Genomic DNA, 17,985 nt, shown 5'->3' on the forward strand with positions numbered 1-17,985 from the left:
CGTCAAAACACCACAGCAACAAGCATCCGAAGTCACTGTCATCAAAATACCACAGCAACAAGCTTCCCAAGTTACTATCGTCAAAACACCACAGCTAGAAACTAGCAAGAATTTAATTCAGATACAGCAACCTGGATCCCAAGTCACTGTCATTGAAACACCACACCTGGAAACTGACAAGAATCAAAACCCGATACAAAATCCTTATCAAGTTCAAGAGTATGCCCCAAAGGCAAATAGATACCTTGCCCAATATATAGCTAAGGAACAATATCTACTCTACCATGGACAAAAAGACAGATACCAAAAGGAGTTCCACAAGAAGTATAATCTTGTAATGATAAAGCATGAAGGTGCCAATGGGACACAAAATCTTCACCAAGATCAAAGGCATAGCAATGATGTCTCTGCATTTCCATCACCATATTCAAGCAGAGTCGGTCACAGACAGCTTGGTAGACATCAGCATGGATCTAAAGGCATGTGTGTTTTCCAAAATGTCGACAATAGCTTTAAAGATCTGCAATATCATGCTAACCATGAAGGGTTTCCAAAATATGCACTGACAAAGATAATCCAGTATCCACAAAGAGCTATCAGGCGTTAACCTCTTGAACAACAGGGCCAATGTCAAGGTAAGTTTTTTATCCAGTAGTAGAAACACCTGCCCACAGGTTTAGAACTAGTACATGGGGTCTCCTCAGGATCATTTTGGGACTGATAACCCTTATCCATACCAACAGAAGTTCTATGTTACAAGCTGTGGGAATGGGAGCACCATTCCCTGGTGAAAAGACCACCTAGCAGCTGCAGGAAAGCATACCTTATATGTTACTGGGTGTTAGAATTTCTATGCTTAATTAAGTATTATTCAATGATTTTTTGCACATGCTTAGCAGTTACTTTTTTTTCAACATGCACTGAATATAAACGTTTATAATGTACTCTCTTGTCAATGCTTATACCTTGGATTAGAAAACTGTAATTTCTTACATAAAATATTACAGTAGTTAATATTTTCTTTGTGTACATCAGTGAATTTTCTTGCATCCCTGTTAAGGTTCTTCTATTCTCCTTCAGACACCACAAGCCCAAGGATTGGCTGTCCTTTCTCTCAGAATACAGGAGAGATGAGGAGAAAAAATACATATACATCTGTTCATGGTGTAGAAGAGGAGATGGAAAGGGAGGCAGAAGAAATGGTGGGGGATGTCAGATGCCCACTGGACATTTGCAATTTCATCAGGGGAAAACTAAATCTCACTGAGGGAAAAGATGCTACTTTGTCCCTTTTGCAATAAGTAGCACTTGACCTGAAGAGAGGATATGCAGCAGAAATCATGGCTCCAGCTGATAACTACTGGCCTGGCATTATAATGTGTAGGGGCTTGGTCCAACTTGAGCTAAAGAAGGCAGAGCTCCCACCTCCCATTCCCATAGGCCCCTCTTAACTACCCTCACATCACTGATTGTCCTCTCTCTCTCTCTCTCTCTCTCTGTAGGTGTCACCTGACCTCCGTGAAGTCTGTGAAGTCTCTGAGATACAGACTCCTGTGTGATTCCAGATCCTTGGTCCATGGATGACCCCACTAGCTCATGCTTTCTTGTTCCTGGGGTTTCTAAACCTAAAGCTCCTTCAAACACTTGCTTGCCAATAAAGAGATCACCTTCTGCTTCATTTACTTTTGGCTCCTGTGATTTCTGGATTCCTAGAACTCAAGGGGTTGGAGATATTCCTAAAAGAGATGGTTTCAGGATATATGACAATATTCACTGGGTAAAGTTTTGTTCAGGGTTTGTGCCTTCATGTTTGCATACTGTTTTATTTTTACTTAATATCCTTTATCATGTTTTGGTATAAAATCACAGTGAATATCAAACTTCTTTGCAAACTAAAAGGTTTTGGATTACTAGGTGGGGCTGCAAACAAAAAACTTGAGAATAAAAGGGTAGACACTAAGTTATTGGCATGTTAAACCAATTGGAAAGGATTCTGCTTTCTAAATTTGGACCTGAAGTCAGTGAGCACAGGCCCAACCAGAGCAAGAAGAAAGAGTCACATTGCACAGTAAAAGCAATACCCGAGGCAGCCAGCAGATTATGCTAGAAAAGAAGGTTGGTAAATAGAGTAGCCGTTCTAGAGCGATCTTTTCTTGGCATCTCTCTGCCTCTCATATAAGATCCCAAATCTCCCGTGTGCCTTCATAAATCTACTTCTTACCATTGCAGAAGTCACCGATGTTCTTTGTACCAAGCAAGTAAGATAGCATACACTTTTAGATGTTGTAACCCAGCCCTCTTTCCCCCGCCCTCTCTAGCCCGTCCCCCCACCCTACCGGCCCTCCTAGCCCATTTCCATGCCCCCCCAGAGTCAAAGCACGGAAAGTCTCAAGTTTCACAAAACCCCCAAGTATCAGAAGATGAACAATGGTGGAAAACTCACCAAGGCTTACTCAGTAAATCAACAATGGTGGAAAACTCACCGAGGCTTGATTAATTACTGTTATATAACCATAATTATTGTGATTTAAGATATATCCATTGATCAATTATTGTTATATAATTATAATCATTGTGATTTGAAATGTATCCATCGACAAGCAAGCTGTAACCCTGCCAATGGCAACGTCCCTCATCTCCCCCCAACCCCCACTTAAGCTATGCAGAGGAAAAAAGGGTATAAAAGACAAAAAACCCAGCACTTCGGGGCTGGCTTGTCTCAGAACAACGGCCCCTGTGCAGGTACAAATAAATCACCAATTAATTGCATCAGAGGGGGTCTGAGTTTATTTTTCCAGATCCCCTAGGTTATATCATAGAGAAGAGCAGAAAGAATGTGAAGGTTTATTTGGCCTGGGGTCTTCATTCTCAAATGATCTCAAGTCAGTCTTTTGACATTGTCAACTTAGGAAGTTTTTATAAAGTCATGGAGACACATAAGTTAAAGGAGAAAATATTCATTATGCCAGTTAAACTACAGTCCCATGGTGAGTAATGAATAAGTGTTTTTCATAAATCTAGAAATGACCTTGACTTACCGCATTATCTTGCTCTCTCTTTGTGTCTGAGTGTGTCTCAAGTGTTAATGAGTTACAAGTAAACACCTCAATTGCATCCATATTTGAACCCTGTTGGAAGGGGGAGGTTCAATTGCTCTGGATTCAAAGTGGGAAGAAGGGTCCTGATGAACATCCTGGCAAAGATATTTCCCTCCTGTTGCCTGAAAACTGCCATATAAATTAAGAACGATGAAATGCCAGGCCAGCCCTACAACACCCAGAGAAGTCCTGGGGGGGGGCTCTAGGAAGTTATACCCCAGTGTTATTTCACATTTTCTCTTCCTGGGAGGTGAAAGCAAACAGTTAGTACCTCTGGGTCAACTTGAGGCCCTTCTGACTGGAGAACCAGAGTTCCCCCTGCTAGTGGGACCCAGAGTTGATACAAACAGGTCCAACCTCCAGGTGCACCTACGCACTTTTCTTGCATGATGAAACTGAGCAAACTCTGTGTTCGCTAGGACCATCTTCTTTTGCCTCCACATGGCCCAGGCTGGAGTCACAAAGAGTCTGGGTAGGGCTAGGATATTCTGTGTGTGATTGAGGTTGTAGAATGTTTCCTTTGAGGGGTGTCTGGAATGACCTAGCCCTGATTCCTGAAAGGGAAGCATTGGTGCCCCCAACTCACCCTGTGGCATTCTTTCTCCAGCTAAACCTAAACCAGGATATTGCCCAGAGTTTACTCTTTCCTACCCTTTTATGATGTTACCTAGGTGCCAGCGAGATAAAGGTTGCCACGGGGTCAAGGAGTGCTGCAACTTCAACTGCTGACATCAGTGTATGGACCCCTGGGGGACTTTGGTCTGAGGTGGGTAGTCCCAGGTCTGTGGTTCTCACCGTGGCTCCTGAAATTGTCCTGCAGAACCATTTATCTCAGGGGAAATTGAGAAATGCCTACGCTCCTAGAACTGACGCTATCAGAAACCACTGTACAGTTCAGGCGGAAGCTTGGTAGACCTCCTTGCTGGGACTATGCACCATTCATTTCATGTAACGGGCAATGGCTTCTCCTTTGTGTAATGGAGAATGGTGCAGCCCTGAATGGTTTGCACCTTCCTATATCTCTGGTTCTGTCTTCTCTTCCAAGGTGGTAAATACCTTCTTAACCAGGCCTGAGGAGACACGTGTGCTATAGGCTCAGACTTGGATAACAGTTTGCCATTCTTTCATGGTCCTCAAGATTTTCCTTTTTACAAGAGTTAAATTCTTACTAATATGACAACAAAATAAAGAAATAAAGCATTGAATATTTAAAACTACAGGAAAATCTGTAAAATAGCTGGATCTCTATCTCTATCTCTATCTCTGTATCTGTCTTATTCTGTATCTGTCTTATTTGTATCTGAATCTCAGATAGCCCTATCTCCACAAGCAGCCTTTCTGGTTGGGTGCGGCCACTTCAGCCCCTCCCTAGGTGCTTTCCCCAGAAGCTGGGAGCAGATTTTCAAACTTTGTTAAAACAGCTACCAAACCAGCTGTTGTGGAGCCTGAGGGCAAGCTCACCCAACCCAGCCCCACCCAGCTTCACTCCCCATCCCACCCCGCTGTTGCAGAGAATAAGAACTCATTCAAAAGTTCCAGGGCTCCACCCACCACCTGAGGTGTTTAAGTGCTCCTCTGGAGAGGCTAGAGACAGTCGTAGGTCTCAAAAACAACACTGCAGGTTGTTCCTTCCACCAAGCGCCATCTACTGACAGGGAAGTCAATTTGCACAGCCTTTTACAGAGCATTTATTGACTCAGTCTTACAAGGTGAGATTGATTCTCACCCACAAGCACCACCTATTCTCTCGGGGAATAAAGTGGACATGTCATTATAATTCAGATGGCCAAGAAGTCCACAGGGCAATAGAAAGAGAAAAGATTTCAAAGATCTCCAACCTCTCTCATGAAAGTAAGGCAGAAAATCTGACCACACACATAGTTCACCACTGCTGCAGACTGCAAACCATGAGCAACTGAGAAAAACAGCACACTAAGGATATTATAACCAAGTCTTCTACCCAGAACCTAGATTGCCATCAAAGCCCCCACAAAGATAAAGGTTCTTACCCAAGATATGCTACACCTGTATAAGGGAGGTGGAGGGGAAAAGCTCCATCTAAACAGAAACAAAATCCGAAATATAATAATAGCAAGAAACAGTAACTGCTCCAGTTAAGAAGGAATCAGCAAAAGAACCCTGGAAGTATGAAAAATCAGAGTGAAAAGACACCCACAAAAGGGAACACAATCTTTCTAGCAGTGGATACCAAACAGAATGAACAAATTGAAATGACAAGTAAAGAATTCCAAATATGGGTTGTGAGAAAAGGCAACACAATGCTAGAGAATGGAAACCAATTCAAAGAAACTAAAAAAAAAAAAAAAAAGATTTCAGGAAATTAATGAAAAATTCACTAAAGAGATAGACCTATTAAAGGAAAAGATGGAATTTCTGGAAATGAAAAATTCATTTCAGGAAATACAAAACACAGTGGAAACTGTTTCCAAAAAGAATAGACTAGATCAGGAAGAAGAAAGAACATCAGAGCTTGGCTCAGCGCCTGTGGCTCAAGCAGCTAAGGTGCCAGAAACATACAGCTGAGCTGGCGGGTTCAAATCCAGCCCGGCCCGCCAAACAACAATAACGTCTGAAACCAAAAAATAGCCAGCGTTGTGGCAGGCACCTGTTGTCCCAGCTACTTGGGAGGTGGAGGCAGGAGAATCACCTGAGCCCAGGAGTTGGAGGTTGCTGTGAGCTGTGATGCCATAGCACTCTACCCAGGGCAACAGCTTGAGGCTCTGTCTCAAAACAAAAAGAATATCAGAGCTTGAAAACAACTCTTTCAAATTACCTCAGTCAGTCAAAAATAATGAACAGAGAATTAAGAGGAATGGAAAAAGTCTACAAGAATTACAGGATTATTCAAAATGGCCAAATATAATAATCTTAAGCATCACTGAGAGCAAAGAAGAAACTTCACAGGGGCTGGAAAATTTATTTTTTCTGGTCTTCCTAGAGATTTAGATATCCAGATACAAAAAGCTCAACAAACACCTGGGAGACTTATTGCAAAGAGGCAATCAACAATTACATACATCAGACTGGCTAAAGTCCACATGAAGGAAGAACTTCTATGATAAAAACCTTCAACAGACTAGGTATAGGAGGAACAAATCTCAAAATTATAAAAGCCATATATGACAAACACCCCAACATTATCCTGAATAGGGAAACATTCCTACTAAGAACTGGAACAAGACAACGATGCCCCTTGTTACCAGTTTTACTCAATATAGTGCTGGAAGTCCTAGTCAGGCAATCAGGCAAGAAATAAAGAGTGTCCAAATCAAGAAAGAAGAAGGAAAACTATTGCTTTTTGCTGACAATATGGTCTTATCCCTAGAAAACCCCAAGAATTACACCGAGAGACTCCTAGAATCAATAAATCTAGCAAAATCTCAAGGTATAAAAACAATGTACACAAATAAGTAGCGTTTCCATATACTAATAATAGTCAAGGTAAGAGTCAAATCAAAAACTCCATATCATTCACAATAGCTACAAAGAAAATAAAATACCTAGGAATATACTTATCAAGGAGGTAAAAGAGCTCTACAAAAACAACAATGAAACAATAAGAAAAGAACTTCCAAAGGATATAAACAAATGAAAAATATATCATGCTTATGGGTTGGTAGACTCAACATTGTTAATGTAAAATACTTCTCATATGGATTTATAGATTCAATGAAATCCCCATCAAAATACCAACATCATATTTCACAGATCTAGAAAAATTAATTCTACATTTTGCTTGGAACAAGAACCCAAATAGCCAAGGCAATGTTAAACAAAAGGAACAAACCCAGAGGCATCCCATCACCAGACTTTATATTAGGCTATAGTAAGCCAAACAGCATGGCATTGGTACCAAAATACAGACATAGACCAATGGAACGGAATAGAAAACTCAGGTTTCTATTAGAAAACCATCCATGTACAACCAACTGATCTTTGACAAACCAGACAAAAATATATACTGGGGAGAAAAAATCCCCATTCAACAAATGGTGTTTGGAAAATTGGATATCCACATGCAGAAGAATGAAATGAAATGTCTCTCACCATTCACAGAAATTAATTCAAGATTGATAAAAGACTTAAAAATAAGGCAGGAAATTATAAGAATTCTAGAAGAAAATGTTGGGAAGACTCTTTTGAATACCAGCACAGGTAAAGAATTTATGAAGAAGACCTGATGGCAATTACAGCAACAACAAAAATAAATGAATGGAATTTGATTAATTTAAAAGGTTTCTGCACAGCCAAGGAAACAATCAGCAGAGCAAATGGACAACCTACAGAATGGAAGAAAACATTCACAATCTACACATTTGATAGAGGACCAATAACCAGTTTCTACAAAGAACTCTAGCAAATCAGTAAGAAAAAATCAAACAGCACTGTCAAAAACTGGGCAAACACATGAACAGAACCTGTCAAAAGAAGACAGACAAATGGCCAACAAACATGAAAAAATGCTCAATGTCACTAACCATCAGAGAAATGCAAATTAAAACTATAAGAAGATACCACCTTACCCTATTCGAATAGCTTTCATTAGGAAATCCAAAAATGTTGGCACCTGTAGCTCAGTGGGTAGGGCGCTGGCCACATACACCGAGCCTGGTGGGTTTGAACCCAGCTTGGGTCAGCTAAAACAACAATGGCAACAACAACAACAGCAGCAGCAGCAAAATAGCTGGGCGTTGTGGTCGTCACCTGTAGTCTCAGCTACTTGGGAGGCTGAGGCAAGAGAATCGCTTAAGTGCGAGAGTTTGAGTTGCTGTGAACTGTGACACCCCCAGTACTCTACCCAGGGCGACAGCTTGAGACTCTGTCTCAAATAAAAAGAAAAGAAATATGGCAGCACCGACCACATGCACCAAGGGTAGTGGGTTCAAACCCAGCCTGGTACTGCTAAACATCAATGACAACTGCAACAAAAAAGTAGCCAGGTGTTGTGGCAGGCGCCTGTAGTTCCAGCTACTTGGGAGCCTGAGGCAAGAGAATTGCTTAAGCCCAAAGAGTTTGAGGTTGCTGTAAGCTGTGATGTCATGGCACTCTACCAAGGGCGACATAATGAGACTTTGTCTCAAAGGAAAAAAGAAATCCAAAAGTAACAGGTGCTGGCATGGATGTAAAGGGAAAAGAACACTTGTACACTTTTGGTGGGACTGCAAATTAGGACAGCCTCTATGGAAAACAGTATGGAAATACTCTAAAGAACTAAAAGTGGACCTACCATTTGATACAGCAATATCACCACTGGGTATTTACCCAAAGAAAAAGAAATCAGGGCTTGGCGCCTGTGCCTCAAGTGGCTAAGGCGCCAGCCACATACACCTAAGGTGGCGGGTTCGAATCCCCAGCCCGGGCCCGCCAAACAACGATGGTTCAACCAAAAAATAGCTGGGCGTTGTGGCGAGCACCTGTGGTCCCAGCTACTTGGGAGGCTGAGGCAGGAGACTCACTTGAGCCCAGGAGTTGGAGATTTCTATGAGCTGTGATGCTACAGCACTCTACCCACGAGAATAGCTTGAGGCTCTGTCTCCATAAAAAAAAAGGAAATCAGTCTATCAAAAAGACACAGGTACCCAAATGTTTGCTATAGCATGATTCATAATTGCAAAGAAGTGGAATCAACCTAAGTACCCATCAATTCATGAGTGGATTCACAAAATGTGGTATGTGTATATCATGGAATTTTACCTACCCATGAAGAAGGATGGCTTAATGCCTTTTGCAACGATTTGGATGGGACTGGAGACCATTATCCTAAGTGAGGTATCTAAAGAATGAAAAACAAACACTTGGTGTGCTCACTATTAAAATGGGACTCATTGAGGAGCACACACGTGCTAGAGGAAAGTAAAACTTAATGGAAATCAAGTGGGCTGGGGGAGGGAATGGGTGAAAACCTACCTGATGGGTACAATGAACACTACCTGGATGACAGGCACACTTAGAACCATGACTCAAGCATCGTAAAAGTGACCCATGTAACCAAAATATTTGTACCCCCGTAATACTTTGAAGAAAAAATGAAATTAAAAAGATGTATGCACAAAGATTTAGATATACACATAATCTATGATAGAAATCAAGAACTGGGAACAACTGATTTGTTGGTGGGGTTACATAAGTGATGGCAGCTTTATAGGGGACAATTTGGTTATTAGCTGAATTCAGCTACACAATTGTTTCTTTCATGGCCTCTCCATGCCAAGTGCATGCTATGTGTGATGTTGATCTAGCTGGTAAATGTGGCTCCTGTCCTCATGAAGTTCAAGATGTTTATGAAGTCTTTATAATGTGGGAGAATGTGTCCTAAACTGGAAAAAAGGATATGAAATGATATACTCGGCGTATTTGCTACCAAGGAAAAAATGCACTTGGGTCCAAAAGCACAAGCCAGAGAGGAAGTGGAGAGGAGGCAAGTGCCCTGCTTCACCATCCAGGCAAGCCTGTGCATGTAGTCTTATTAAAGCTCTGGTTTGTTTTCTGTATAAACTATGCCTTATTCCCTACAGATTGCAAGAGACATAATTTTAGGGGAACAAAAGGAATTCTTTGTGTAATAACATGAATCCTTTCTGGGAAGGATGGCTTCGCATCCTTACATGGGTACTGTAAGAAAATGTTGTCTTTCTCTGTGTAGTTTTAAACAGTACATTATCTGAGAATTGTTTTTTCTTGAGGGTGTGCGTGCTGTCAATCTGTCATCTGATCCAATCAACATCCCTGGACACTCAGAAAAACTAAGATTATCTGCAACTCACAGTAGGGAGTCCTGCAAAGGACTAATTATATTATGCCAAGGCCCCGTCTGGATTATTTAGAAAGACTCAGAATATCCAAGACCTTGTTGGACTATCTTACTGAACACTTTTCTTACCTCCAGCAAGGCTTATTCCAAAGTAAGGACCCCAGGATCAGGGAAATACATGGCCGGGGTATGCCCCCAAGCTGGAGGCCAAACTCTGAAACGGGATGAACTCCTAGGTTACACACAGAAGACATGCGGAAAAAGTGGCAATGGGTTTTGTTTCTTTTTTTTTTTATTCTTTAATTTTTTTGGTACTGATCCCTTTTTATGATCTTCCTTGGGGGAGGTAAATTTCCCTGGAAAATAGTTGCAGAGGGTATTTGTGCACAGGAAGTTTACTGGGGTATGTTCTGGGGGAGTAACAGTGATGATTTTGTGCCCCTAGACCTGAAAATATAGTGTTGGACCCCCCTTAAATGCAATCAATCAGAAATTTATTGAATCTGCGCAGGGGATGGTCTGGAGAGGGCAAGTTGCCTTCTATATTTTTGTGCAAGCATACTACAGAAGGGAAACGTGGCTGGTTAGAGGGGTTACAGCTTGGGTAGTCATGGATACAGTAATAGTTATAGTTATAGTTATGTAACAATGATTAATACTGTCTTGGTTGACAATGGATATATCTCAAAACACAATGGTTATGGTTGTGTAACCATGATTAATACAGCCTTGGTGGATTTCCACCATTGTTCGTCCACTGGGAATTTGGGTGGTTTTTGGGACTTCCTGTGCTTCGACTCTGGGGGGCATGGGAACCAGCTGGGAGAGCCGGTAGGGCGGGGGAACAGGCTGGGAGAGAGGGCGGGGAATGAAAGGGGGCGGGGGAACGGGCGGGGAAGTGCTTACAGCAATGAGAAGTAAAAGAAAGCAGGGGTGACAGGCAACAAAATCAAAAATAGACAAATAGGACGACATCAAACTGAAAAACTTACACAGTCAAGGGCGCAATCAACAGAGTGAAGAGATAACCTATGGAATGGGAGAAAATGTTTGCAAACCATCCAGCTGATCAGGGGTTACTATCCAAAATATATAAAGAACTCAAGTCAATGGTAAGAAAATAACTCCATTATAAATAAACCTGAATAGACATTTCTCAAAAGGAGACATGTAAGTGGCCCACGTGTGTATATGTGTGTGCATGTGTACATATATGTATGAAAAATACTCACCATCACTAATCATCAAGGAAATGCAGATCAAAGTCACAATAACATATCACCTCACACCTACGAGAATGGCTTTTATCACTGGCAAGAATGTGGAGAAAAGGGAACCCTTGCACACTGTTGGTGGGAATGTAAATTAGTGTAGCTATTATGGAAACCGTTACGGAAGTTTCTCAAAACATTAAAAGTGGAATGACTATGTGATTTAAAATCCCTCTACTGGGTATATATTCCAAGGAAATGAAGTCAATATGTTGAAGAGACTCCCACGTTTATTGCAGCATACAAGCCAAGCTATGGCATCCACCTAAGTGTCTACCTATGGATGAATAGACGAAGAGAAGCGTGTGTTACACACACACACACACACACACACACAATGGAATGCTATTCAACCTTACAAAAGAACGAAATTGTGTCATTTGTGACAATGTGGATGAACCTAGAGGATAGTCTGTTAAGTGAAATAAACCAGGCACAGTGAGTCAAATACACACAATCTCCCTTATGTGTGGAATCCTAAAAACTTGAACTCACAGAAGCAGAGAGTAGAATGGAGGCTGGATTGGGAAGATGTTGGTCAAAGAGTACAAAATTCCAACAGGGATAAGTTCAAGAGATATATGGTACAATATGGTGACTAATCAAGGGCAAGAGATAAAGCCAGGCCGCACAGTGGCCTGAAACTGGACTCCAAACAAACAGTAGTCAGGAACTATAGTACTCAGGTAATAAACAAGTTCCAAATTTCAGTGGCTTAACACAATAAGAGTTTTTTCTTGTCCCTATCATAGCTCCCAGCTATAGGAGGAGGAGGTTGGGATGCACCCAGTAACTTAGGGTCCCAGGCTCCTCCCGTGACATAGCCACATTCTCCTCCAGATCTTTGGAGGCATCTTCATGCTCCCAGGACATAGAGAGAAAAGTGCTGTTATGGGCCAGGTCTGGACTCAGCACATGGCACCTTGCACTCACGTTTCATGGACCAGAACTCAGTCACGTGGGCTACACCCTTCTGAAAAGGATGACCCAGGAAGAAGTGTACAGGAAGAAGCAGAGATAGGAGACTCTGGGGAGCACTAGGGTGAGTTCTTTTTGTCTGCATTTCTCTCTCCTCTCTGCTCCAAGCCCAGTTTATTCTTTCTCTGCAGGCCAGATTTATGCTTTCTCGGCCACATTCCCTCAAGTCATTTGTCCCAACCTGAGCCTACAGGATTTTTCAGCAGTAGGAACCAATTCATGAGAAAAAATCTAATTAGCTCAGCTTGCATCCTGTATTCACCTTTGCTGTAGACGGTATAGATATCTAAGCCCATTGCTCCACTAAGAACCATGAGGAAACTGCAAAGAAAAGGGTATAATCTCTGAAGACACCTCAACTTCATTTTCCATAGGGATCCGCAGAAGTAAATATGTCATTTCTCTGCCCCAATAGGTGAGCCTTGGAAGGCCAAGGGCTGGAGGGGCTAACCTGTTTGCCTAGGGTGGGTTGGAGTAAGTTTGAGGTCCAGGGTTGAGAGTGAAAAGTCAAGGAAGTTTAAAGTCAAAGGAGGTAGTTTTGAAGCAAGAGGAATAGTGACATTTTCAGGGGGAACCACCAAACTTGTAAACTTACATAAGCCTGGAAGTTATTATTGGAGTCACCAGATCTCATGACCTACCCCAGGGGTGGGAAGGACTCTCTGATCACTCCCTAGGGCAGTGATTGTCAACCTTTTTTATCTCATGATACACTTGAACCTACAGTTAAACTTCTATGGCACACTCAATGTATGCTGATCAAAAAAAAGAGAAATATGCTTACTGTGCTTTGAACATCTTTCAAAAATAATTTAATTAATGATCTTTAAAAATGCTTGCAGTACACCTAAGTTTCTCTCACTGCAGACTGGTTGAAGATCACTGCCCAAGGGGATGAAATCATTTTCTTTATTAACAGTTACATCGAGTTTTAGGATTTATGAAGCTCTTTCCTGTGCCTTAACTCATTTCTTCTGAGAATCGTCATATTTGATAGGAATTATTATTTATTTTATGTCTCTATTTAACATGGAAGGACACCGAAACTCAGAGAAGGGTGAGTGGCTTGTCCACAGGCATCTGGTTAGTAACGGCAGAACCCAAAACCTGAGCCCTGCTCTCCTGACCTGAAGAATTCAAAATCCCAAGAATTTTAAAATCTGATTTTTAGATTTCAAAATTATTGGGACTCGGACTTCTTGTTGAGCAGAGTGAAGGAATGGGAAGACATCTTAGGGAAGGAAATCAAGAGCCTTTCCCATAGGGCAGGATGAAGGGAAGGAGCCAGCCCAGGCACCTTGGTACTCTGTCCCAGGATGTCCAGTCGAGTCAGAGGCAGTCCTCTTTGGCCATAAGTAAGTTGGTCAGTTGTCATGGAGTAAACCCCTTAAATTCATACTCATTTTTTTTTTTTTTTGGCCAGAGCTGGGTTTGAGGCCGCCCCTTCCAGCATATGGAGCTGGTGCCCTCTCCTTTGAGCCACAGGTGCTGCCCCCTGCCTATTTTTTAAAAAAGAAAAAATTGGCTTGCCAAAAAAGAAAGAAGGCCTTAGGTCAGAAGTACCCCAATCCTCCTCCTCTGTACAGACAAGAAATGATTTATTTCAAATGGTATTTCAGCCTCTCACCCTCAGTGCGCCCATCCATACCCTAATTTGTATAGTGATAGTGTTCCTTTCACATAATTGGAAGATGTCCTCTGAAAAATGCCAACATTCTCTAAGGGCAGGTGGAAAAGGATCCTCACTGTGAGGCTAGGATACTCAAGATAGTCGCCTGGTACCAACAAGTTGGTAGTGAGTGTCAAGACAGAAACTTGTTGAGTTGGGCTGAAATACAGAGATTGGGAAACAGGATGAAATCAAGGGAGGGTCCCATTAACCACGCCTCTCTCCCTGTGCCAGTGATTTCATGGATGACAACTGTGGCTGTCAGTACTCCTCCCATCAGAACTGTGCTTCACCCTCAACTTCCTTCCTGCTTGGGTTTTCCCTCTCCAGTGCTTCTGAGATGAATCTTTGGAAGTCTATGTGAAGTTTGAATGCCCTCTCCAACATTTCCACAAGGCTTCTGGGTCTGTGGAAATAAACTTGTGCAGTGCTAGGCCATTGAGACTGCAATTTTTCATGAATATAGCACTAAAGACATCATATAATTATTACGTATGTGTGAATATATATGTGGCCTCATGAATACTCTTGGTATGCAAATTGAAACAAGACGTGAGTTTTCATACCCTAGACCAACAAGAATGTAAAATCTGACAACATACTGTTGATAAAGTATGGAGAAACAGAGGCTCGTGTACTGCTGGCAGGAACGTAAACAGGTCCATCTAGTTGGCAGAATTACTCAGTTTATAGTATCCTAGAAGAGCAACCTAGCCTTGCCTAGAAGGAAAAACCTAGAAGCAATTTGGATTCTAGGTATTTAGCCTAAGGGGGGGGAAAAACCCATGCCATGGGAACAGGCATTCGTGCTGCGGGACAGAGTCCTCCTGCTCCCACCTACTTCCAACCACCATCCAGACTCTGTGAATTACAAACACTGGGTCTCGAGACAGAAGCTTATGCGTTCATTCACTCCCTGAACAAAATGCATTTTCTGAGTTCCTCCACTTTCACTCGGCCATTGCTGGGTATCAAGGATACCTAAGAGGACCAGGCACAAAGGGAGAATCCTTTCCCACTTGTAACCCTTGTATTGCAAGCCCCAAGCCTTGGTTCTGTGCTTTACCATAGAAACACTCCTTCCATATCTCAGTCCCCAAACTGAAGCCCATGCACCTCCTGAAGGGGCATCTGATTCCTTGTCACTAGGGTCCCTCCAAGCAGTGCTTGTGGCATGTGGGGCTGCCTGGCAGACCATGTCACTGCCTCTTCTGCAACCTTTATACTAATATATTACCTGTAGGATTACTTTCTCAAGTTCTTCCCAAAAATCATATTGGGGCTTTTATAATAATTACATTGGATTTGGAAATGATTTTAAAGAAATTGCCATCTTTCCCTTATTAAGTCTTCTCAAACACAACTATGACTTCTTTATCTATTGAGTTTGTAATTTAAACCTTCAGCAAAAACATTATTTTAGCTTTGCAGCTAGTTGCGGACGCTGGCGGGGTCGGCCTAAGTCACCACTTAGAGGAAACAGCACAAGGAATTCATCTTTTCACCAGTGGCCCTGAACTATTGGAGACAAATAGTGGGGAGACAAAACATGCAGTTTTGATTCATGGAACCTCAAAGAAAACAGAGAAGCTAGGAGTTACCAAAGGTATAGAGGTGAGCAGATCTGAGAGCTGACGATTTGCAAACTTGTAAAACAGAAGATCTGTTGGAAATGTGGAGGCTTCAGCAAGGCCTTGCTTTCCTTCCTTCTATTCTCGAGATTTGCATATCTGCTGTTTTCATATATTACTGCAGAAACACTCCACCGTACAGACCCCGCTTTGCCTCACTAATAACTTACCTGCTCTCATGGTAAAGAGCTTTCTACTACTATCAGCCCTCCGTGGGTTCCACATCCGTATATTCAACCAACCGCAGATTGCAAATATTTTGGAAAAGAGAATTCCATAAAGTTCCAAGATGCAAAACTTGAATTTGCCATTTGCCAAGTACTGCACTGAATCCACACGAATGGAGTGATGCTGACAATGGCCCAGTAGCTCCAGAAAATTGCTTCTTTGGGGCAATGCTAAATATCACAGCTTGATGCATTGCTACCATGTATGTTCGCTATGAGCAAGTTCATGTTCTGAGTCCTGAAAACAACCATATCATCATCAAACTAAATGAGGCTGGCCTCGTATTTGGAGTACTGAGTTGTTTAGGACTTTCTGTTAAGGCAAACTTCCAGAAAATGGCCCTTTTTTACTTTTTTTTTTTTTGGTGAGACACAGTCTCACTATGTCACCCCTGGTAGAGTGCTGTGGCATTACAGCTCACAGCAACCTCAAACTCTTGAATTTAAGAGATTCTCTTGCCTCAGCCTCCCAAGCAGCTGGGACTACAGGTGCCTGCCACAACACCTGGCTATTTTTCAGAGATGGGATTTTTTTTTAACTGCTTTCGTATATTTTCTTGATATAAATACAACACACTTCATAAGCATCAGCTACTATTTTACCACGGCACAAGAGAAACAGAGTCTAAAGCATTATGTATTGATGTAAAGAGCAAACACACAGCAAAAAAGCTGAATTTCGATCAAACTTTTATTTCTCAGTAGAAAATGCTCTCTTCATGAGAGGCAGTTGAGCTTTGCTGACATCAAACATCATTTCCAAGGGTGGGTTGTTGAGAGAACACCAATCTGGTATACGGCCTGTCTGATTATAATACTCCTTTGAAATGGAGCGGCACCCAAGTATATCTTGCAATGCTCCAAAAATAGCTCCTCCCAACCAGGCCACACAATGGGCCTTTGCAGGTGGAGTATGAATTCGAAATGTCTTGGTGCCAAGTGGTTTTTTATATTTTGTTTTTTCTACCAAATACCTTATTTCTGCAAGCAATCTATGGAGAAATCCTGGCAACATAGATGTGCCACCTATGATTACCAAATTCTCTGCTAATTGCTTCCTGGTATCTATTGGGCACTGCATAAGAGAATCCAGTCTTAAAGTGGCAACTGACTTCTCTTCATTATCTTCAAAAAGAATTTCCACCACCGAATCTCTGATTGATCCAAGAACATGTAAAATCTTCTCTCCATCTAATGGATAATCAACATTTGGGGGTGGCGAGGGACGCTTATTATTCCCATCACTATTAAATTTTGCTGCTTGGACTTTTAGTCCACACTTCAGATCACTAGCAAAGCAAGTACGCACTTTAATGTCCTCTAAGACACCTTCCGGTACTGAACCCATCACTGAGGGAAGGCTCTGCTCTTTAGCAGCACTGGTGTCCACAGTGCATTGTTCCAACAGCTGAGTTTCCAGCTCCTTGTGAATAGCTTTTCCTCCCAAGGGGAGTGCTCCCCAACAATTCAGTACTGGGATTCCCTCATATACGGGTAACACGAGGCTTTCCCTATATCCACAATCCAGGACCATGGCAGAGTTCATGCCAAGGGTCAGAAGAGCCATTAGATGACTTGGAGCAAGCAAGACCAATGGAACCTCAAAATATTTGAAAAGCACATGTGTGACTGTCTCTCTGAAGTGGGAGGGACACAACACTGACTCGATGACCACAACCCAGCGGTCTCTGGGATTCACCAACAGATGCCTAAAATACAGGATATGGATGAATTCTTTTAGGTAGGAATATAATTCTTCTGTATTGATATTATACTGAATAACTTTGATAGGCTTAGGCAAGCCAGCTCTTTCTATCACACTAGGAATTATACATCTTGGCCCAGTTTCTCCAGCAAATCCACACTTGGTAAAGGCCTCGCCCAGGTTGATCACAACCGCAGTCTTCTCCCCGCCACTCCCCAGGCCCTCGTAGAGCGGCATGGCGTCCAGGAATGCCCTGAACTTTAACTTAATACACCCAGTGGCTGTTCTTGCAGCACTGGCTGAAAGAAGTAAGGAATATTTCCTTTGCTCAGTGACTGTTTCCTGGAAAAGAGTTGAATTACAATATTTTATCTTTTTGATCATGCTCTAATTGAGCTGTCTCTTTCCTCTAGAGTCTACGGAGCACAGGAAAATGTGCTGTAAAGTTCTCTGCTTGCTCCTGGGCTCTTGGAGGCCAGTTCTTGCTACTCAAGTCCTGTGGAGTAAGAACTCCACCACCCTTGAATGGTACTGGCCAGCAGCATATCATAAGCATGGCCCATTTGAGCAATATTCTTATCTTGCCAAAGATAAGAATTTCTTCTCCCTCTTTCTTATTAGGAGAGAGAAGAAA

At 42.1% G+C, this 17,985-nt stretch overlaps 1 pseudogene across 1 annotated transcript; it reads right to left on the minus strand.

The window, feature by feature from the left end:
* Positions 1 to 16,320: 16,320 nt before the first annotated feature.
* LOC100960354 lies at positions 16,321 to 17,588 on the minus strand (annotated as a pseudogene). Its single transcript, XR_001161186.1, has one exon. The product of XR_001161186.1 is annotated as an actin-related protein 10 pseudogene (transcript).
* Between the last annotated feature and the right edge of the window lie 397 nt (positions 17,589 to 17,985).

The sequence above is a fragment of the Otolemur garnettii genome, unplaced genomic scaffold (assembly GCF_000181295.1).
Source record: "Otolemur garnettii isolate 467f Iridium unplaced genomic scaffold, OtoGar3 scaffold00023, whole genome shotgun sequence".
NCBI classification, from domain to species: Eukaryota; Metazoa; Chordata; class Mammalia; order Primates; family Galagidae; genus Otolemur; species Otolemur garnettii.